Genomic DNA, 23,537 nt, shown 5'->3' on the forward strand with positions numbered 1-23,537 from the left:
CATATAGAGTTTGAAAGTCCCTCTGTGAAATTATAACAGTATGGCCACTAGCTAAGGATTTAACAAGAAGCCCCACAATGTGATGTGACTCAACTAAGGGAGAACATTGTACTAACAGCAGAATCTGATGAAAGCCACACTGCCAGTGCAGAAAGTTTATACTGAAGGATCCATGTAACATCATGTGACTGTCTAAATCACAGGATGTGAAAGAAGTCTGGATGGAGAGACCATAACCAGTTGTGTTAAGGGCAACAGTTTACAGACTCCAAATTTATCTCAAATCATTCTGCCTTTTTTTTGTGTGGCAGGGATTGAGGGCTAGGGGGCTGGAACAAAGAGCTAAGAGCTTCCCTAAAATAAAACCAAACCGGGGGGGGGGGGGGGGGGCCTGGAGAGAAAGAAAGCAAGCAAATCCCAAAACAAAAACATACTAAGGAAACAGTACTGTGTGTCTCCCAGGGGTTACTGGATGGTGTGAAAATATGGTTTGATGAATTGAGTAATATTCACTAAAAGCTTCTCGTGCCAATATTACCGTACAGCATGTCACTAGCAGTGGCAAAGATTCAGCAACTGCACCGTTTAGAGAGATCAATCTCTTTCCAACACTCCCCACCTTTTTATTCTAAAGAAAGCGTATGAAGCATGTTATTATATTGCCTCTTTGTGCCTCCTTCTAAACGAACACCATACGTCAAAGGGAATTAAACCTGAAAGCAGGCCAAAAGGAAGTAGCAATACCAAGGCCTGTAAGAATAGTTATTAAAGACACTAGATTTAAGAGCACATCTCATAAGTGGTGGTGGTTCTGGACTTTCAAGACCCTTCTTAGGCCTTGGCTACACTCAGGGGTGTGAAAAAACACACTCCTGAGCGCAGCAAGTTACAGTGCTGTAAAGTGCCAGTGTAAACAGTGCCCCAGCGCTGGGAGCGCGGCTCCCAGCGCTGCAAGCTAATCCCCACGGGGAGGTGGAGTACATGCAGAGTTGGGAGAGCTCTCTCCCAGCACTGGCGCTGTGATCACACTCGCACTTCAAAGCGCTCCTACGGCAGAGCTTTGGAGTTGCAAGTGTAGTCATACCCTTAGTGGGAAACAGGGCAGCCAAACAACAGCTTACCTTTATAACCCCAGTACAACCAAGACACATTTGGCCTTTACATCCCAAATCAAAGTACACTACATTTCCCATTACATTAATTTACCTTTATGTAATGGAAACAAAATAAAGACTGATGAGGTAGTAGGTGAGTCTACTCGTTTTTCCATTGTTGAACAATCCATCAACTATATGAGTCAGACCTCAGTGGTTCACCCAAAAGAGCCACAGCAGTGTGAATCAGAGTGGATACAAACCAATGCTTTAAACAAACAAAAAAAATTGGATTTTTTTTTAATTTAAATCAGATTTTTTTGATAAAATGATTTTTGAGGAAAAAACCTGTCTAAAGTTGGTTTTAATTAAGATCTATTATAGCTTAAAGATATCTCATCGTGGAATAGGGATTGTAAAGTCTAATTCAACAGCATAAGACAATATATTCATGTCATGTTTAAGAAAAGTTTTGTAAATGAGTTCCAATAGTTCATGGATTAGGGACCCAATCTTATGGAGTTCCAGGGGCTTCTGTATAGATTATTTCAGTTAATTTTTCTATCTACCCAATGGGACTCAGTGCTCAGTCTAGAAGATACCATCAGAGATGCTTAGTTCTGCTGTTCTCAAACTATGGATTTGTGGTTCCAGAAGTAAACTGTTTGTTAACAGCAAAAATGTTACATTATAAATAAAGAAAGAAAATAAAGAAAGGTGAGAAATAACAAACCTCAACTCTATTGTCCCTCTGAAAATCTGCGTACATGTCCCTTACCTCTCTCTAAAAGCAAAGCTTCAAAAAGTTCAATGAATAGAAGATTGTTGGGGGTGGAATATATCTAGACAAGGAGAAGTCTAGAGGTAAATGTGAGAAGTGAGGGACATACGCTTGTTTTGTTAAAATATTAGGTTTGCTGTTGAAGAAAAAATCCAGAATACTTAACGTTGTTGTTTTAGTTAAATAAAACAATTTAATTAATTGTCTGTCTGGTGATGTTCTCCTCCTAATACAGCATAGCAAGAAAATCCTCCAAATATTAATAATTAACCTATTGAATTAGAGATATTTCACCTCCCAATGACTTAATAAATATCTGCTTCAATTACCTTTGGTAAATGAAATAACCAAACAATCATTCATTTTCTGATATAGCTGTAAAACTAATCTGAAAAGTTTTCAAAATAAATCACGATTTAAAAGTGTATAGTGTGTACCTTCTAAAAATGTAACTTACATCTCTCTCTGACTTGTGAAGAATACGTATTAAGGTTATACCAACCAACAAGAATGCTCTTTTAGGTAGAAATCCATGATTAAATCGAGTCTCCCTGACTAGTGATTTAAATCAAATCCACCCTGGTGTGAATTTACTGTTTTCACACACACATACACTATTCTCATAGCATGGTGACTGACTAAGTATTATTTTATCAACTACAACTGGTTAGCAACATAGTAACATATGGGTGAGAGCTGTGGCGGAGGCAGGCCCATGCATACTTTCTCTTCAGCTTGAGGCCATCTTTGGAGACATGGCAGTGCAAATTGCATAAAGAATGAGACAGCAAAAACAGTGGGTCAGCGAAGCAGAGCAAGAGCAGAAAAGCAGCCTGTTTAAAACGAGGCCATTACAACAAAAAATGGAATTCATAATGAGTATCAGTAGCACCGGAGATTACATCCTCCCGCAGGATATATGGAGTAGTCGAGCCACGCTGGACTTCCAAACCCTCAACAAACCAGCGAGGGCACAGTGCAGCGGTCAGAGCATAGGATTGAGAGGAGGTGCAAGTTCTATTACCACTTCTGCCACAGACTCTATATTGCATAGGGCAAGTCATTTACAGTTAATCTAAAAAAGGGGGGGGGGGCAGGAAATGGGGTTATGCCTTTTCTGGCTTCTTTAGGGTGCATAAAGTGGGCTTTATGGCCACCACAAGAATGTTTCCCTGAATGTGTTTTACATGACAAATGCAAGCCTTATCTACTCTGTTCTTCCCGGGACACTCTACAATCGGGGAGCTAGTCAATTTATAGCATAATATATCAAGCAAGTGAAATCTGATTGAGAAGGGAAGTGATACGTATTCAGCCTGTTTACACTTTATTTGGCATCTATTTAATTCATACATTCTATAAACAGTTGGAAGAGAAGATCCACCATTATTACCTCTTCAATTAAGGGCTGGGAAAAGCTCATGACACACCTCTGGGACATCTAAGCCCTCTAGCAAAGCCAGGGAAGATGAGACTTGAAATTCCTGATATTTCTGAAGTAAGACAATCATTTCTGAAGACCTTTCCAGGCCTGCCTTGTTCTAGAAAAGGAAAGGGGAAAACATGCACTTTGGTCCCCTTTGCAAGTTATGTTTAACTTCTATTTTCATTTGGCCTTCTGTAAAATGCGGAAAATACCAATTCCAAATAGCTCAGAGATCCTCAGATGAAGAGCTCTAAATGCCTATCATCAAATGATTTCATTTATTGTTTCAGCTGTAGTTTGTCCCATGACAGAACCATGCCACTGAGGAAGAGAACCAGGAAGTTTTGAGAGTGTCTTCTTGAGCCGGGCCTGGCTCTAGGCAGCATTATTAACTTCTCCCCTTAACACATTAAAATTTAACTTTTTTTTTTTAAAAAGGAAAGCACTATCGAGCTTTCTCTGGTCTATTTAACCATCACATATGGAAGAGCTGCTAACAATAAGATGAAGTGAAACAAATTACAACTTGATTTTATTCTATTCTTCTGGCCAAGTTGGTTGAAAAATACTAGGTCATTTTGCACATGTGACAAAGATCTAGAAACCAAGTCAGCATGTGATTAGAATTCTGCTCCAGTTGTTGCATATTGGGGGAGATGCCCAATAGGCAGAAAGTTTACCTGGATGTACACAGATACTAGGCACACAGGAGATTCTGCACAGTGTTTTCCCAAAGGCACCTCAGACACCATTTCTCTAAATCAGCTTTTGGGACTGCCCCATAATACTAATTTGGTGTCTCTAATCCATAAATTCTAGGTAAAAGTGAGTGAAAAATCCTATGCTAGTTAGGATTTCCTTATGCCTGTTGACTTGAGGTTATCGGAAGGTTTGGCACAGGAATGATTTGGAATTAGTTAATACCTTTTGTTCTGTTACCTAGAAGCAAATTCTGAGTTTCTGGATAACAAATCCCAGTCCCACCGATTTTATTAAAGATAGTTTGAGATAGCAGTTCGGAATTATTTCATTTAACATTAAACCTTACGAAAAAAACGATGATGATGATCTTTGGTTACATGCCGATGATCAGAGATTTAAATGACACTGTTAACTAACATCACAAGTTCAGTAGAGGTTTAACACACCATGATGTTATACAAACTCCCTCCATGCCATGGAAAGAAATCCATCTATAATGGCATTCACTAAACTGTAAGCAACAGTCGCTTTTTTCTTTTTCATGTCACTTCTTTGGAGGCTTTTGTATTTATAGTAGCTGCTATGGTTTTTAACAAGTGTTTTTGTCAGTCTTATCAGTTGCCAATGTTTATTGGATTCTGGTTTTGTTTAATAAAATTGTCTTTAAAAAATGCAGAAAAATTTGCAGAGAGATGCAGCAGATTTTAGCCTTTATGCTAAGCAGGTCAAATATCAGTCACTGTTTCATAACTGTGAAATCAGATTCCGCATACATGGGACATTAAACACTGTCCCTATTATTCTTGGGCAGCTTTATTCGAATTATAAATGTATTCATTTGTGTTTATACATAGTCACATGCATTGCCCTCTTTATCATATGCTTAACCTTCTCCAATAGGGCAGAACTTGTTTCAAATCAGTTTCACAGAGATGCCAAATATAGGAACTTCCTCCTGCCCCATCTGCTTAGATTTTCAGACACATCTGCTTCCACTCTAGACCACCATGATTTCTCCAGCCACCCTGTACAGCCTCTGGCAACACCATATTTCCCAAAAGTGCTACTTTTACCCCTAGACTCTAATACGCTGAAGCCCCCACCATTTTCCTCTAAGACATCTCAGATCTATCAGCCATGGCAACACAGCCCTGAAGCACTTTCAATATGCAGATCAATTAACTGCAAAATTTCCACCAAATTCCAACGCATCTGGGAGCTCATAACTGATACTGAAGTCAGTAATAAATCTCCATATTTAGTGTGCCATTGACATCTCTTGACGACAGCTACATTAACAGGGAAATTTCCCAGTAGGGACTGGAGCCTATATTATTCTCTTCTGAACCATGCCTCATATTAAATATATGAAACTGGAAGGTCCAAGAATGTACTACTACTGTGAAAAATACCTGGGCTGAAGAATCATGGAATTCATTGAATGAAATGTGATTTTTGATTGAGCAACACAAACATCTTGAATCTGACACAAAGTTTTTTAGGAAACTTAATCTTGTATTCTATTAAGCACCCCAATTTGCTAAAAAATTTGCTATTCCAGTCAAGTTCGAAGTGGACAAAAAGGCGGCTTAGAATGCAAGCCTCAATTCAATCTTAGTACTATGGAGTTGTGACCAGCTTGTCCACAATACCATTTGATTTTAATTTAGTCAACTAACTGTTCCAATAGTCAAAAACAAATTATTTTTTGCTCAGTCTGAGTAAGTTTAAATGCTAGTTCACTCTTTTCTATTTAGTAATCAGGCACTGTACCCCTCACGGGCATTCAAGCACCTAAAACACCGAAAATCTGCCCTGATACAAACCCTGTGGTCAGGCTGAGAAGAGAGAATGGTAAGTCTGGGTCTTAGGAAAGAGTCTATGCAGAAATACCTGCAAGGTGAAGAGATTTTGACCTTCCTGTGGCACAGCTTCTAGTAAATGTTCTCTCAATATAAATTCTGCCAAGGATGTCTTAAGGGAAACAGTACTCACTTTAGGTACTGTTTATAAGTCCAACGAGCTGTGGTGTCAGCAGAAACATTTCTTCTCCGCATGTAATACTCAGCAAAGAAACTGTAGAGCCAAAAGACAAGTTCTAAATTACAACCTAAAAAGACAAGCCAAAATTATACCTACGGTCCTACGTACAACTGGGACTAAAACAGAATCAGGAACCTTGTTTAATCTCTGAACACAGTGTCAGCTAAATCTGTTTCTAAGTTTGTCCAGCCAGTCCAGACTGGGCTGAACAGGGGGTTATTTTAGCATTTTGTTTTGGTTTTTTTAATTACAATTTACAGAAGAAGAAAGCTAGGTGTGGGTCAGTGCACAGTGGCTAGCCAAACTGTGTTAAATAGGTTTCACAGGGACCTTGTTTTCAAAAATTTAACCAAGGGTCAATGGGTACAAAGCAGCCACGTTCTCATTGGTTACCCTGTTATTACCCTTTAGGGGAAACTAAAACTGCAACCAGTGGACTGAATCTACAGGATTCTGGTTACTGTGGAACTAGACAAGCATAAGGAAATCCTACCAAGTGTACCCTTCCCTAAAGGTGCTTCAGTTAAATGTCTGGGGGGCTATCAGCTGCAAAGGGCCCCTAATTCTGTTTTAGCCACCAGGAAATGAGTCCTATAAAGAAAACCTATAGAGCAAGGGTGGCCAAACTATGGCTCTTTTAGAGTTAAAGTGTGGCTTGTGGATCTTCTCTCCCCCCACCCGCCCCATCCTATGCCTACCAGACCGGCGGGAGGGAGGGGAGCTCAGGGCTTCTGCCCTGCTCAAGGGTGGTGGAGTTTGGGGCTTCTGCCAGAGACGACTGGTGCCTGCTGTGAGTGGGGGAGGGTGTCACAATTTAAAGGTTCAGCCCCCACCCAACTCCCAACAACTTGAGGGGCTGGTGTGCATGACATCGGAAGCAGCTCTGGAATGCAGTGTTCAGTCGTCAGGGAGCTCCCCTGGGCAGCTCCTTCACTCCTGCCTGGCTGAGGAACCTTGAACTCCAAAGCGTGCTGCTTGCCTGGAGCTAGAATTCAGGATGTAACAGAGTGTCTGCCGAGACTGATCAAGCCCTTGGACTGCTACCCTTTCCTACTTCTCCACATGGACACCAATGATGCTGCCAAGAACGACCGTGAGCAGATCACTGCAGATAACATGGCTCTGGGAAGAAGAATAAAGGAGTTTGAAGAGCAAGTCATGTTCTTGTCCATCTTCCCTGTGGAAGGAAAAGGCCCAGGTGGGGACCATTGAATTGTGGAGGTAAATGCATGGTTACGCAGGCAGTGTTGGAGAGAGGGCTTTGAATTCTTCAACCAAGGGATGTTGTTCCAGGAAAGGATTGCTAGGAAGACATGGGATCCACCTAACAAAGAGAGGGAAGAGCATCTACGCAGGCAGGCTTGCTAACCTAGTGAGGAGGGCTTTAAACTAAGTCCGCTGGGGGATGGAGACCTAAGCCTGGAGGTAAGTGGGGAAGTAGGATAGCAAGAGGAAACACAAGAAGGAGGGTGCAACAGGGGAGGCCTCCTGATTCATACTGAGAAAGTAGGGCAATCGGCTAGTTATCTTAGGTGCCTGCCTGTACATGAACACAAGAAGCCTGGGAAACAAGTAGGAAGAATTGGAAGTCCTGGCACAGGCAAGGAACTATGATGTGATTGGAATAATAGAGACTTGGTGGGGTAACTCAGATGACTGAAGCACTGTCATGAATGGGTATAAACTGTTCAGGAAGGACAGGTGGGGGACAAAAGGTGGAGGAGTTGCACTGTATGTAAGAGAACAGTATGATTGCTCAGAGCTCCAGTACGAAACTAGAGAAAAGCCTGTTAAGAGTCTCTGGATTAAGTTTAGAGGCAAGAGCAAAAAGGTTGATGTCGTGGTCAGCATCTACTATAGACCACCAGACAAAGAGGAGATAGATAGATGAGACTTTCTTCGGACAACTAACAGAAATTTCCAGAACGCAGGCCTTGGTTCTAATGGGAGACTTCAATCATCCTGACATCTGCTGCTAGAGCAATACAGCAATGCAAAGACAATCCAGGGAGTTTTTGGAAAGTGTTGGGGAGGTGAAAGTGCTGGAGGAACCAACTAGAAGCCAGGCTCCTCTTGACCTGCTGCTCACAAACAGGGAAGAATTGGTAGTGAAAGTAAAAGTGGGTGGCAACCTGGGCAGCAGTGACCATGAGATGGTCAAGTTCAGGATCCTCACAAAAGGAAGAAAGGAGAGCAGCAGAATATGGACCCTGGACTTCAGAAATGCAGACTGACTCCGTCAGGGAACTGATGGCCAGGATCCCCTGGGAGGCTAATATGAGGGAGAAAGGAGTCCAGGAGACGTGGCTGTATTTCTGAGGGCACAGGAACAAACCATCCCGACATGCAGAAAGAATAGCAAACATGGCAGGCGACCAGGTTGGCTTAACAGAGAAATCTTCGGTGAGCTTAAACACAAAAAGGAAGCTTACAAGTGGAAACTTAGACAGATGACTAGGGAGGAGTATAAAAATATTGCTCGAGCATCAGTAAGGCCAAAGCACAACTGGAGCTGCAGCCAGCAAGGGATATGAAGGGTAACAAAAAGGGTTTCTACAGGTATGTTAGCAACAAGAAAGTGGTCAGGGAAAGTGTGGGACCCTTACTGAATGGGGGAGGCAATCTATTGACAGAATGTGGAAAAAGCTGAAGTACTCAATACTTTTTTCTGCCTCGGTCTTCACAGTTCACAGACAAGGTCAGCTTCCAGACTGCTGCACTGGGCAGCACAGTATGGGGAGGAGGTGAGCAGTCCTCAGTGGTAAAAGAGCAGGTTAAGGACTATTTAGAAAAGCTGGACATGTACAAATCCCTGGGGCCGACTGCAATGAATCTGAGGTGCTGAGGGAGTTGGCTCATGTGACCGCAGAGCCATTGGCCATTATCTTTGAAAACTCATGGTGATCGGAGGAGGTCCTCCGATGATCGGAAAAAAGCAAAACATAAATGCCCATCTTTTAGAAAGGAAAGGAGGAGAATCCGGGGAACTACAGACTGGTCAGCTTCACCTCAGTCCCTGAAACGATCATGGACCAGGTCTTCAAGAAATCCATTTTGAAGCACGTGGAGGAGAGGAAGGTGATCAGGAACAGTCAGCATGGATTCACCAAGGGCAAGTCATGCCTGACCAATCTGATTGCCTTCCATGATGAGATAACTGGCTCTGTGGATATGGGGAAAGCGGTGGATGTGATATATCTTGACTTGAGCTAAGCTTTAGCTCCCACAGTACTCTTGTGAGCAAGTTAAAAAACTACTGATTGGATGAATGGACTACAAGGAGGACAGAAAGCTGGTTAGATCTGTGCGCTCAGTGGGTAGTGATCAATGGCTCGATGTCTAGTTGACAGCCAGTATCAAGCAGAGAGCCCCAGGGCTCTGTCCTGGGGCCAGTTTTGTTCAACATCTTCATTAATTATCTGGATGATGGGATGGATTGTACCCTCAGCAAGTCTGCAGATTACACTAACCCGGGGGAGAGGTAGATATGCTGGAGGGTAGGGATAAGATATACAGGGACCTACACAAATTGGAGGATTAGGCTAAAAGAAATCTGATGAGGTTCAACAAGGACAAGTGCAGAGTTCTCCATCTGGGATGGAAGAATCCTATGCACTGCTACAGGCTGGGGACTGACTAGCTAAGTGGCAGGTCTGCAGAAAAGGACCTGGGGATTACAGTGGACGAGAAACTGGATATGAGTCAGCAGTGTGCCTTTGTTGCCAAGAAGGCTGGCAGCATTAGTAGGTGCATTTCCAGCAGATGGAGGGAAGTGATTATTCCCCTCTATTTGGCACTGGTGAGGCCACATCTGGAATATTGCAGCCAGTTTTGGGCCTCCCACTACAGAAAGGATGTGGACAAATTGGAGAGAGTCCAGCAGAATACAGAAAGGGATTTATTCTTCAGAATCCCTTTACTGTCATGTTGTGCAGCAGGATGCAGCCCTACCACAGACCACTCTACAAATAGAAGAAATACAGCTCATATAGCAAGTCCGATGACAACATCTTGTGGATCCAGAAAGAGGAAGATAAAGGCAACACCACCCTCATTCTGCAGTCAAACAATGAGGTTTATGTGAACTGCTGCACTTACACTAGCTAAGAAAAATTCATGAGTGTGATCAACCCCAGCTCTTCAGGGCATGAGCAAACCAACTGCCTACTGTTAGGAAGCAGTGTCCCTCCCTGGCAGGCAATTGCAAAACTGGCAATTATGGATTGCCTTTTTTGTTAAGTTTGTTTCTGTAACAGACAAGGCCCAACTCTTCTCTTGAAGTACCTGATATTAGCTACTGTCAGAGACTGGATACCCGAATAGATGAATCCTAGTCTTGATCCTGTATGATAATGCCTATGTTCCAACAGTGGTACTCTGAGTGTAATTATTTCTATTATTTAAAGCACCTACCAAGTCTTCTGTTTGTTCATTCAGAATCACATGAAAGAGAAATGGAAGAGACCTCTTGATGACCAGGTGTAGGATGTACATCAGCACTTCACCAAACTGACTCAGAATGGATCTGATTTAAATTCATGTACAGAAAAACACATGAAACTATGCAAGACTGAAGGTGACAGACACACAGAATTACAAATCTACCTGAGCCCAACCCCGTAATGTATGAATTAGCATTCCCTGGACAAATGGCAATTTCACACTCATGAGTGGGGGAGCAATAAGGGGAAGGAAAAGCACATCCAGAAAACAAGCTGCTTCTAAATAAACATTAGGAAAAAACCCCACCAGCTTCATATCCCATTGCAGAAGAAAGTGGTATTTCATGGTTGCATATACTTCCTTAACCATCCCCAGAGCAGAGAATTATCTTGCCACAGTTCCATAATAAATAAGAATAGCAGCACCTAGCTCTTATACTGCCCTTTTCTTCAATAGGTGTCAAAATGCTTTACAAAGGAAGGAAGAATCATTATCCCCATTTTACAAATGAGGAAGCTGAAGCAGAGGTGCAATGACTTACCCAAGGTCATCCAATAGGACAGTGGCAGAGCGGAGAACAGAATCCAGTTCTCCCAAGTTTCAGCCCAGCGTTTACACTGAGCATTTTATGAAAGTCTCCCAGCTTTAATCTCACACTGGTGCAGCTCCATTTTATCTTTGCTTTCCACCCCTTTCTTCCAACTGAACACACACAATTTTTCCCTCTTTTATATGTTAAGAAAGCATTCATTGCCAGTTTATTCTCCTAGCCTTTTGACATGAAACTAAATTTTGTTAAAGGAACAGCAATTCATCAATTGGTCCATTGTCTTCATACAGGCTGGCAATTCTGCACTTTTTGCCTACATCACCTTCAGTTGCCCAGCAGTACACAGCGCATACTAACATTTCTCTCTGCACATTAACAGTTACTGCTACAGTTTCAAGAAAGCAGCCACCACAGAAATGTTTAGGGCAGGCAATGCTATAACAAACCATAGCTACTAGTTTTATAAATAAGAGAAGTCTCAAGGAATAGAGTTGCCTCTTTTTCTTCTGACCCAATTGCACCAGCCCCAATCCAATTACAAAATGAAACTAAGACTAGAGTTAAACTGCTGGTTGTAACAGCTGTGCCTGTAGATAGCACCACTGGGAAAACCAACAGACAGCGACTTCACATGCCTGAGTGCAGTGTGCACAGCTGCTTGTCATTACTGCAAGGGAGAAGTGAGGCAAACTAACCCTTGGAGAATATGACAAGTCCCTGAACACTAGATTCCCTCCCCCCATCACCTAGGAACCATTCCACTCTGCCTTCCTTCCCCAACATGTCTGACCAAGAAGCTTACTTCAGGAAATAAATCCGGTGCTACCAAGTGACAACAAATTGTCACATTTGTGTGTCAGTAGTCTGGGTAAAAGAAGAATATGCACTACAGGGCTCCTCCATGAAGGTATAAGAATGATCAACTGTCCCTGCTTCAAATTCCAAGGGAAACTTGGAGACCGCCAGTTCCCTTCGCAATACTACCCTGAATACTGCCCCGTTCACCACCCTCAGTATTAAAATCACAGGTCTTTTCATTAATAAAACGTTTCTCCAGAGTGCATTTGAAGTCTTCCTTTGGACTGATACCACAATACAGCCAGCACCTCCCGAAAGGAAATACAATGTTGAGAACCTGTACACTGTGATGCGGAAGCTCAGTGCAAAGAAAGGGAAGTTACAGAGCAAGGGTATGTCTATATTACAAAAAAAGAACCGGTGGCACCAAGTCTGAGCCCAGACTGACTTCGGCTCGTGCTACCGGGCTAAAAACAACAGTGCAGATGTTTCCGCTCAGGCTGGAAACTGGGCTCCAGCCCCACCACCAGGTTCAAACCATGGGCTCCAGCCTCAGTGGGAACAGCTATGCTGCTATCTTTAGCCCCCGAGCACAAGCCCAAGGCAGCTCTCCAGACTCGTTGCCAAAGGGTATTTTTTGGCAGTATAGGTGTACCCTGAGAGAAGGCAGCTCATCTAAGTGGAGAAGCAGCATCTCCATTGGTTAGAATGGGCACAAGCACTTCTCAATTCTTTATGCAGCTCTTGTCTCACTGTGTGACCATGGGCAACTCACAACTATCTAAATATTTACACCCCAAAGAGTGTGGTATCTGAGCACTCATAGCTTCGCAATCTTGCACTACCTTGGTGGGGGGACAGCTCAGTGGTTTGAGCACTGGCCTGCTAAACCCAGGGTTGTGAGTTCAATCCTTGAGGGGGCCACTTAGAGGCATCTGGGGCAAAATCAGCACTTGGTCCTGCTAGTGAAGGCAGGGGCCTGGACTCAATGACCTTTCAGGGTCCCTTCCAGTTCTATAAGAAAGGCATATTATTATTATTATTACCCTGTTTTTAAAAAGGAGATAATACATCCCAGGGTCACAAGGCTACAGGACTTTGTCAAGTTTGGGATCTTCAGAGGGAAGATACTACATAAACTGGAAGTCTGTGCCCACACTACACTTCTCGAGCTATCACTTCACAATATCACTCAGCTATGACTAAAGCAAAACTTAAGAGCAGCATAGTTATAAATTAACAGAAACTTTGGACCTCTTCTCTTCCGAACATAAAAATCAGTTTAACTGCTCATAATCATTAGTGCCAGAGCACAGGATAAATGTTTGCAATAACAAGCAAGAGGATATCAACATGATACAAGTGTCAACCCATCTCCTACACCCAGGGAGAAAGCTTTGGGGTACAGGTTAGCTAAGTGAATTGGAGCTTCACCTGTCCTAGGACACCATTTAAATGTAGTGATTCAGTTGTTCCCATCCGATAGTTTAGCAGACTGTTTCTGTCAGGTTATAAGTACTGGAAGACTAGGAGGTGGCAAGCCCCAAAATAGAGAGACTGAATACAGTGAGTTGCTCTTGTCAGCTATTTCTAGGCCCATGACTGTTTTACAAAGACCTATTCCAGACAAAGAGAGTTCTGTGGCTACTTCCCTAGTCTCATGATTCTGCAATTAACTCAGGACAAAAAGCCTTTATAAAAATCTCTTTCCAGACACTCACCTGCTAAATGAGAAAAAAAAGAGCTTCACTCAGCAGAGTATGAGAGTGAGCCATTTAAATATAGCAATGTGGTTACTTGTAAAATGACTGCAGAATTGTAAATACGAAGAGCTTTCTATCTGTCAATTACGCTATATCCCTGTCAATAATGTTAATTAGTAACTCAAGTCCAGTCTTGTGAGGAGCTTACATCACAATGATATGCAAAAACCTGAACTATCATGGAGAGAAGCAAAACTTTAAGGACACAGTAACCACTGAGAAAGGAATACAAAAAAAGGGTGGTTCTTTCACCTTCCTCTCCCCCTTTTTGTTTTTAAACACTCCTTTTAACTGATGTTTCCATGTGGATATATGGGAGATTTAATTTTTTCTATGTTTAATTATACAGTAGAACCTCAGAGTTACGAACAACAGAATTACTAACTAACTAGTCAACCAGACACCTCATTTGGAACTGGAAGTACACAATCAGGCAGCGGCAGAGCCCAAAATAAAACAAACAAACAAAGCAAATACAAGCAGCAAAGAGTCCTGTGGCACCTTACAGACTAACAGCGTATAAAGCAAATCCAGTGCAGTACTGTGTTAGACTTAAACTGCTAAAAGTAAAGGGAAAGCAGCATTTTTCTTCTGCATAGTAAAGTTTCAAAGCTGTGTTAAGTCAATATTCAGTTGTAAACTTTTGAAAGATCAGCGATAATGTTTTGTTGAGAGTTACAATCTCCATTCCCGAGGTATTTATAACTGAGGTCCTACTGTAATTTTGTTTAGCAATAATGAATAATAGTAATGTCTATTTCTTATATAGCACTTTTTATCAGTAGATCTCAAACCACTTCACAGTCTTAAATGTATGTATCCTTCCAACACACCTGTGAGGTAGGGAAGCATTATTATGCCCATTTTACAGACTGGGAACTGAAGCACAAAGAGGCTAGATAATTTGCCCAGGGCACACAGGAAGTCCACAGCAGAGCAGGGAACAGGATGTGGGAGACCCAGGTTCAAAGTCAGTGCTCTAAAGCTTAATTAGAAACTAAGACGCCAGATACCCATTTTCCTAGGTTACATAGAGCACAGCACAATTGGATCCATTTTCCACACAATCAACTCAATGTGTTCCATTAAAGCTAATTTTCTCACTCTCATAAATTCCCATCTCTACCAAATTGTATATACTATACTAATACTTCCATTTCAGCTTGTCTTTGTACAGAAATATAATGTACTGCATGACAACAAAATTCATGATATCCAGGTAGCACCCAGTTGTTCTGCTAGAGTGAAAGGAAACCTATATCCCAAGTCATATATAGGATTCTTTTACATGGTGCTTAATAAGAAGTTTAAAATTTTATTAAGATTTTTATTTTAAGGAGTTTAGTGTTGGTGAAAAATGCCAAACTTAAAGCCTAAGAATCCTGTGCTCTGTCCATACACTGGAGAGCTAATTCCCCAGACGACCAGCGGGAGGCACCACAGCAGTGAGTCTTCGCTCGTTACAGTGGGGCATTGTGGGATGGCTCCTGAAAGCCAGTAACAGTTGACTTAAGCAACGGAGCGTCTACACTGACACTGCAGTGACCTTGATTCTCACTACTTGCGGAGATAGGGTTATTAAGTAGGTATAGTGGGGCAGTTATGCCAGCATGAGCAAAATTCAAGCATAGACACTTCCATAGTTAGGTTGACGTAAGCTGCCTTGCAACGAACTAACTCTGTAGTGCAGACCAGAGCCAAGTCTCCACAGCCATTTCAATCTGTGGCCTCTTGAGATTATCAGTAAGTGCGGCCAACTGTAGAAATGGTGTGTGTACATCTGTCCATTCAGACTGGACTTAACCAAACTGACTTCACACAGGCTACCAGACAGCCACTGTATGGGAAGACAAGATGGGTGAGGCAATAGCTTTTATTGGACCTACTTCTGTTGGTGAGAGAGAAGTTTTTGAGCTACACAGAGCTCTTCTTCAGAGACTTTTCAGTTAAACTGTGCTCCTCTTCTTCAGAGACTTGAAGAAGAGCACAATTCAGCTTAAAAGCTTGGGTCTGTCACCAACCGCAGTTGGTCCAATAAAAGACAGTACCTCACCCACCTTGTCTAATATCCTGGGACCAATATGGCTACAGCACTGTGAATTCAGATGCCTATAAAGATAGGCTGGACTTTAACTAGCAGTTAACAGCTCCTGATCCCATTACCAGCCTCTGAACTATCCAGTACTACCAGACAAATAGCTTTTTAAGTACAGTTCATGTTCAGCCTGTTTTCTAACAGCAGAAGCAATGACGACTGCAGAGGTGAGATTCATATCCTCCTCGCTATTGATCTTCCCAGTTACACTATTACTTCTATGAGGTCAGAGTTGCTGATAGGACAGCTAAAAATGTAAGGTATTAGTCACAAATTTCTGTTCTAACCCTAATCATAAAGCAGCTGATGAAACACAGCATTTCAAGACTCCTATATTTTATAAGTTTACACAAGTTTAAGGATCCTGAATAAAGCCTGCAGCTTCTTTAAGGAAAACAGCAGACTCCACTCAAACTACAGAGTGTAAAGGCAGTCCTTTTAAAACACACAAAGCTCATGGAAAATAGGCTCTCTCAGATAATCTAGCATACATGGAAATACCCAACAGAGGCAAAGATTTAGAACAACTCAAATCTGATCTCTCCTACTTTAAAAAGGCAAAAAACAACCGACACTGACTTATCTGAACAGATCCTCTTGTCTCAAGAATGCCAGTCAGAGAACACTTCAACCTCCCTGGTCACTCAATTACAGACCTAAAAGTCGCAATTATTCAACAAAAAACACTTCAAAAAACAGACTCCAATGAGAAACTGCAGAACTAGAACTAATTTGCATACTGGACACTGTTAAATTAGGCTTGAATAGACTGGGAGTGGATGAGTCATTACATAAACTAAAAACTATTTCCCCATGTTAATTTTCCCCCTACTCTCACCTTCTTGTCAACTGTTTGAAATGGACCATCCTGATTATCAATACAAAAGTTTTTTTTCTCCTGCTGATGATAGCCCACCTTCATCAATTAGTCTCATTAGAACTGATATGGCAACACCCATTTTTTCATGGTGGGTGTGTAATCTTCCTACTGTGTTTTCCACTGCACGCATCTGATGAAGTGGGCTTTAGCCCACAAAAGCTTATGCTCAGATAAATCTGTTAGTCTCTAAGGTGCCAAAAATACTTCTTGTTCTTTTTACTACAGACTCAAACACTGCATACTCAGACCATACCAAAGGACCTTGGCACTAAGCAATGCAATAACATACCATAGAGGATTAGCCACCTTGGTGATTAACATGGAGGTACTGTGTGCTCAATTTTGTATCAATCAACTGCAATCCCAGCAGCAGATAACAGAGCATGCTCCGTAAAACCAATGTTTTTTCCTTTCTAGGGCATCAGGGATAGGTAAATATAAAGCAAAGGGATTAGAAACCGAACGGTTCTGTCGTGACGCGGAGAAGCTCTTGTAAAGCAAAACAGCTTTTATTGTTCTCAAATATTGTTCTCTTTTCCTACAAATCTCTCCTTAAATACATTTTTTCACAGAGCTTTTCTATGATGGCCCCTCCAGAAATTCTCTAACACATCACACATACTGGGTTGAATTGTTCTGTCTGTGCCTTAACAAGACTAAGATCTTTAGGGCAGGGACCTTGTCAAACAGTATCAGATGGTCAAGGCCATGGAAACTCATCTAAGAGGTCACAAGACAGGGACTGTTTACCTAACAAACAATGAAAAAGGGAGGACATGTTAAGTGTATATAAAATGATGAATGGGCTAGAAAAGGAAGTTTGCGAGGTTCTGTTCTCCTTGTCTCATAACTAGGCTTAGCAGAATTTGATTTTTATTATAATTGACAGATATTGATTCTCATGTTTAAAGTATTCCTTTCTATTTTTATCAATTTAAATGTTCATAGTTGTAGGAAACTATAGGGGAAAACAGAGAATGGAGGAGGTTGCACAAAAACGTAATGACAGTAGATGCTGAGATCCAAAAAGTTAAAGCTTTATAACTATTAAAACATGAAGGTCAATATCACATGTCAAAAAAATACAAACTCAGTATCCTTAAATCAAATGCTAAGTTCTCAAGCACCATTTTTCTTACTTTATCTGTAAATTCTGATTGTCAATAAAAACATTTTTCATTAGTTCATGCGCAGACAAATTGATGTTTACCAATAATTACTAGTAAAAATCTAATCCTCCCGAGGCTACTCATAGCACAAAGGAGCAATCAATTAAATTAAAAAGATGAGGAATTAAAACCTGATAAAGAAATATTTTGCAAACCATGTATTTTTTTCCCCTCACATGTGCAGTTTAAGTGACTCTGGAACTCTCTGCCACAGGAAATTGTTGAGGCCAAGAGCTTAAGTTTCAAAAGAGAACTGGATATTATAGGACTATCAAGAGTTATAATTAATGATAAATTTTGTGAAGGAGATATTAACCTCACGCTTCAGATTTAAGCCATTCTCTAACCATTAGAGATCAGAATGAGACCTATTGTGGGGGCTGATTACTCCATCTCCCTACTGTCAGGTTCCTGCACCTGCCTCTAAATCATCTGGTGGACAGAATACTAGACTAGAGGGACTTGGATCTGGTCCAGTATGGTAATTCCTATGTTCCAAGCTACAAACTCTACCTCTTGATTAATAGCAAGTCCTTTCAGCACCATATCTTGGATGATTATGACTAGAGCTGGGCCATCTCATGAAGATTTTGAAATTTCTATTTTTTCCTGCTCCTCCTTGGAACAAAACAAATGCTTCTCCACAAAGAGAGCCACCTCAGAACAGTCAACGGCCTGGCAGTTGGGGCACTTCTCTGGAATATAGGAGGCCGAGGAGTCCCTCACTCTGCCATTCTTCTATATATCCCAGACAAGTCTCAATCTCTTGTTGAAAATGTCCCACTTTGTATAAATAAATATACATAGGAGTAGTAGCTTGAACCCAGGTTTCCCACATCCCAAGTGTGTATATTAACCACTGGACTGTTATCTATTCTTCATTTTTCTCACTCTTGGTTTGACCAGAAATTCCACTGTGGACCTAAGAAACTTTTCCCAACAAAACTTTGGCTGAAACTAGTACATTCCCACAAAAAGTTCTGGTTTTGATGAACTGGCGGTGTTTTATGGAAAATTATTCCTGACATGCTCTAATTATGTCTTCTTCCACAAGGTCTTTAAAGGTACAATCACAGTTTCTAAAAATCCAGAAGATTTTTCTGCCCCTCCAGCTACAAGATCACCGTTTTCTTTCGAGGAAAAAAGTTTGAGTACCTTAACAGTATGCAATTCAATTTTTTTAAAATAGATTTAAATTAAAGATCAAATCTAATTTAATGTCATATTAAAAGAAAAACTGACAAATTATTTCTTTATCTGTCTTAGTAACATTACCTGAAATTTCTGGAGGAAAAAACCCCTAATTTAATTTCCTCCTTTATGTTTATTTTTTGTGTTTCGCTGGAGTTCAGATATTATTAAATCTGGACACTTTCTCTTTTGTTTCTAGTCACTTTCACTTTAGGACACATGAATCAGTACAATGCTGATTATAAATATCACCAACGAATGTTTACATATGAACAAAAACCAGCATTATTAGAATTTTAAAACCCTGCCTAATGTTTATATTAATTAGACATCTTTTAAACAAATCCTCAACTTTGGGATTCCTGACAGCGTTTTTACTTTTGGCAATATTCACTTGTTAGCTATGAAATACAGCACAAAAGAAATGCCATTTAAACTGTGGGTACAACTTTTATACCCAATCCAGGACTGAGAGTCAGGAGAACTAGGTTTTATTTGTCTTAACTTCTGTGTCTGTTTACCCATCTGTACCAAAGAGGCATTACCTATCATGTGGGATGATTTCTGCAAGGTTTAGTTAGCAGAAATAAATGGTCCAAGATCCCCCTTTGGGAGACCTATAGAACTAAACATATTTAGTTGTGTGTTTACTTGCCATTTGTGTGAGGTAACAATTTTTCATACATAAGTGCACCACACGGTACTTTCAAAAGCAGTTTCCAGACATCTTACAACTTAAAATGTGACATGGAAAGACAACATTTAAATACAGATCACCCCACTCGCACTAACACCTCCCATTCAACTCCTTCCAAATGGGAAAAATGCCCATCAAAATCCATATAGCTATCACCTTATCCTCCTTCCAATCCCTCCATAAGACTAATCTCTGCTACGATGCCTAGAGACCATTACCATCTGACAACGGCTAAGCAGTGGACAAGCCAGGTATACTGCCTATTTTGTAATACTCACACCTGCTTTAATGTTGCTTGTTCTCTATCACCCAGTTTATCTGTTCCATCCACTTGCTATGTCTTGTTATAAACCTAGACTGTGAGCTCACCGGGGCACAGAGTGCCATTTAGGAGCGTGGTCCGGGCTAGCTTACCCAATTGTTCTAATAACCATAAAGATTTTAAAGGTGGCAGTCAGCACCTAGGTATTGTTCATCAATTCACAGCTGAACAACAGAGGGAGACAACACTGTTCTCGGCCTTACAGCACAGCCTCCTTTTGCTGAAATGCCTCAAGGACATTAAGAGCCTTCTGTTAGGCAGAATGAAGAAAAACCTGTGATCAGGGAAGCAACTCACACTGGATAAAGTGACTGTGACTCAGGAAAGGGAAGTTTCACTTGACTACACGAAACTGTGTCAGAACTGGGAGAGTCCAACAAGTCAACAAGGTGAGTCCCTGCCTGCAGACCATCCTGGAAGACCAGGGCAGAGAAAATGGCAGCAGGCTTGAAAACAAAGAAGTGGAAGTGGAGAAGGGTCCCCTCCAGCCATGCACAGTTGGAAAGTGTGGTAGCCATTGAGAGCCAAAAGTGTGCCTTCCACAGGGGAGGAAGAAATAAATCCTTCTGTTTCCCAGGATTGGAACATCAGGGCCCTCACTGTCTGCCAAGAGGGGAAATCAGTCCCCAGCATTATAGGGGGAGAGAAACAGGAGAATGTGCGTGTAACTCATACTCCCTACTAAAGCCGTGAGGGGGCTGCATCTGGTATAGATTGGAATGTGTAGTAAGGAAAAATCAAAGAGGCTTCCCACAAAGTACAGGGGGCAGGGGAAAACCAGGGCCGCATGGGAGGGCTAACAAGACCCTGCTGAAGATAGGGAGAAGGAGTCAGGGTGCAGGGGAAGTAGGAGAGTAAGAGAGGCCTTGCACTCTAGATATAGAGGAGATGTGGGGTGCATGAGGGGAATGGGGGGAGGGGTTATAGAGGATCGGGCGCCGGGAGGGAGATCGGTTGGCACAGAGGCTCCCCGCTCAGGATCTTGGGAGTGGGGGAAGGAAGCCGGGGGGGGGGGTGGAGAAACAGAGGATCCCCGCTCAGCATCGCGGGGGAGGGGGAACAGGGACAGCTCAGGATTAGGGGGAGGGAAGGAAAGTGAGCTGGGGGGACCAGACGCTCCCTGCTCAGGATCAGTGGGGGGGAGGGGAAGACGACCAGAGGCTCCCCGCTCAGGATCGGGAGGGGGGGGGGGGAAGACGACCAGAGGCTCCCCGCTCAGGATCGGGAGGGGGGGGGGGGGAAGACGACCAGAGGCTCCCCGCTCAGGATCAGGGGGGGGGGGGGAAGACGACCAGAGGCTCCCCGCTCAGGATCAGGGGGGGGGGGGAAGACGACCAGAGGCTCCCCGCTCAGGATCAGGGGGGGGGGGGAAGACGACCAGAGGCTCCCCGCTCAGGATCAGTGGGGGGGGGGGGGGGGGGAAGACGACCAGAGGCTCCCCGCTCAGGATCGGCCGCGGGGTGGGGGAGACGACCAAAGGCTCCCCGCTCGGGGGGGCCGGGGGGGAGACGACCAGAGGCTCCCCACTCAGGAGCGGAGAGGGGGGGGACGACCAGAGGCTCCCCGCTCAGGATCGGCGGGGGGGGGGAAACAGAGGCTCCCCGCTCAGGATCGAGCGGGGGGGGGGGGGGAAGGAGGACAGAGGCTCCCCGCTCAGGATCGATCGGCGGGGGGGGACAGAGGCTCCCCGCTCAGGATCGATCGGCGGGGGGGGACAGAGGCTCCCAGCTCAGGATCGATCGGCGGGGGGGGACAGAGGCTCCCCGCTCAGGATCGATCGGCGGGGGGGGACAGAGGCTCCCCGCTCAGGATCGATCGGCGGGGGGGGACAGAGGCTCCCCGCTCAGGATCGATCGGCGGGGGGGGACAGAGGCTCCCCGCTCAGGATCGATCGGCGGGGGGGGACAGAGGCTCCCCGCTCAGGATCGATCGGCGGGGGGGGACAGAGGCTCCCCGCTCAGGATCGATCGGCGGGGGGGGACAGAGGCTCCCCGCTCAGGATCAGCGGGTGGGGGGGACAGAGGCTCCCCGCTCAGGATCAGCGGGTGGGGGGGAACAGAGGCTCCCCGCTCAGGATCGGCTGGGGGGGCGGGGGGGGACGACCAGAGGCTCCCCGCTCAGCATCGGCGGGGGGGCGGGGAGGGGGGGGACGACCAGAGGCTCCCCGCTCAGGATCGGCGGGGGGGCGGGGAGGGGGGGGACGACCAGAGGCTCCCCGCTCAGGATCGGCGGGGGGGCGGGGAGGGGGGGGACGACCAGAGGCTCCCCGCTCAGGATCGGCGGGGGAGGGGGGGGGGGGGACGACCAGAGGCTCCCCGCTCAGGATCGATCGGCGGGGGGGGGGGGAACAGAGGCTCCCCGCTCAGGATCGATCGGCGGGGGGGGGGGCGGCAGAGGCTCCCCGCTCAGGATCGGCGGGGGGGGGGGCGGCAGAGGCTCCCCGCTCTGGATCGGCGGGGGGGGGGGGCGGCAGAGGCTCCCCGCTCAGGATCGGCGGGGGGGGGGGGGCGGCAGAGGCTCCCCGCTCAGGATCGGCGGGGGGGGGGGGCGGCAGAGGCTCCCCGCTCAGGATCGGCGGGGGGGGGGGGCGGCAGAGGCTCCCCGCTCAGGATCGGCGGGGGGGGGGGGGCGGCAGAGGCTCCCCGCTCAGGATCGGCGGGGGGGGGGGGCGGCAGAGGCTCCCCGCTCAGGATCGGCGGGGGGGGGGGGCGGCAGAGGCTCCCCGCTCAGGATCGGCGGGGGGGGGGGGGCGGCAGAGGCTCCCCGCTCAGGATCGGCGGGGGGGGGGGGGCGGCAGAGGCTCCCCGCTCAGGATCGGCGGGGGGGGGGGGGCGGCAGAGGCTCCCCGCTCAGGATCGGCGGGGGGGGGGGGGCGGCAGAGGCTCCCCGCTCAGGATCGGCGGGGGGGGGGGGGGGGCGGCAGAGGCTCCCCGCTCAGGATCGGCGGGGGGGGGGCGGCAGAGGCTCCCCGCTCAGGATCGGCGGGGGGGGGGCGGCAGAGGCTCCCCGCTCAGGATCGGCGGGGGGGGGCGGCAGAGGCTCCCCGCTCAGGACCGGCGGGGGGACAGAGGCTCCCCGCTCAGGATCGATCGGCGGGGGGGGGGGAACAGAGGCTCCCCGCTCAGGATCGGCGGGGGGGGAAGCTCCCCGCCCAGGCTCGGGGGGACACGGATCTTCCCAGGGCCCCGCACTCACCAGAGCAGCGCCCCCGGCTCCGCGGACGGCTCCGGTTGTAGCTCTCAGCCTCGCCCCTCCCCTAGGAAGCCCGAGCGGCGTCTCCACCTCCAGAGCCGCGACGGAGTGACGCCATCTTGTGCCTCTGACCTCGCAGCTCCCCTCCCATCCCCCACGGCGACGTGCTGCGTACTCACGCCAGACGCCTCACCTCCCCGGCCAATCGGAGGAGGGGTCGCGCGGTGACATCTGCCCTCTCGAATAGGAGTGGGAAGATGGGGCTTCGGGGGCGGGACTTGTATTTGGCTCCGCCCCCAGGGAGAGAGCCAAGGGCGGGGCCATTGGCGGCTGCCGGCCGCTGGTAGGGGGAGGCGCGCTGAGGTCGGAGGCAAATCTCTTCCACACCCCC

General features: G+C 45.4%; 1 protein-coding gene across 4 annotated transcripts in view; it reads right to left on the reverse strand.

Moving 5' to 3' along the window:
- The window catches only part of UBAP1 (ubiquitin associated protein 1), a 65,826-nt gene extending 42,522 nt beyond the window's left edge, over window positions 1-23,304 (reverse strand). For 3 of the 4 annotated variants that reach the window (XR_007773109.1, XM_050943617.1, XM_050943619.1), the window contains exon 1: window positions 23,150-23,304. The gene's annotated coding sequence lies outside the window, so the exon portion shown is untranslated. Of the gene's footprint in view, window positions 1-5,998; window positions 6,080-23,149 lie in introns of all 4 variants that reach the window. The other variant, XM_050943618.1, reaches the window with a different exon arrangement.
- Window positions 23,305-23,537: the final 233 nt, after the last annotated feature.

Source organism: Gopherus flavomarginatus, chromosome 3 (assembly GCF_025201925.1).
Source record: "Gopherus flavomarginatus isolate rGopFla2 chromosome 3, rGopFla2.mat.asm, whole genome shotgun sequence".
Lineage (NCBI taxonomy): Eukaryota > Metazoa > Chordata > Testudines > Testudinidae > Gopherus > Gopherus flavomarginatus.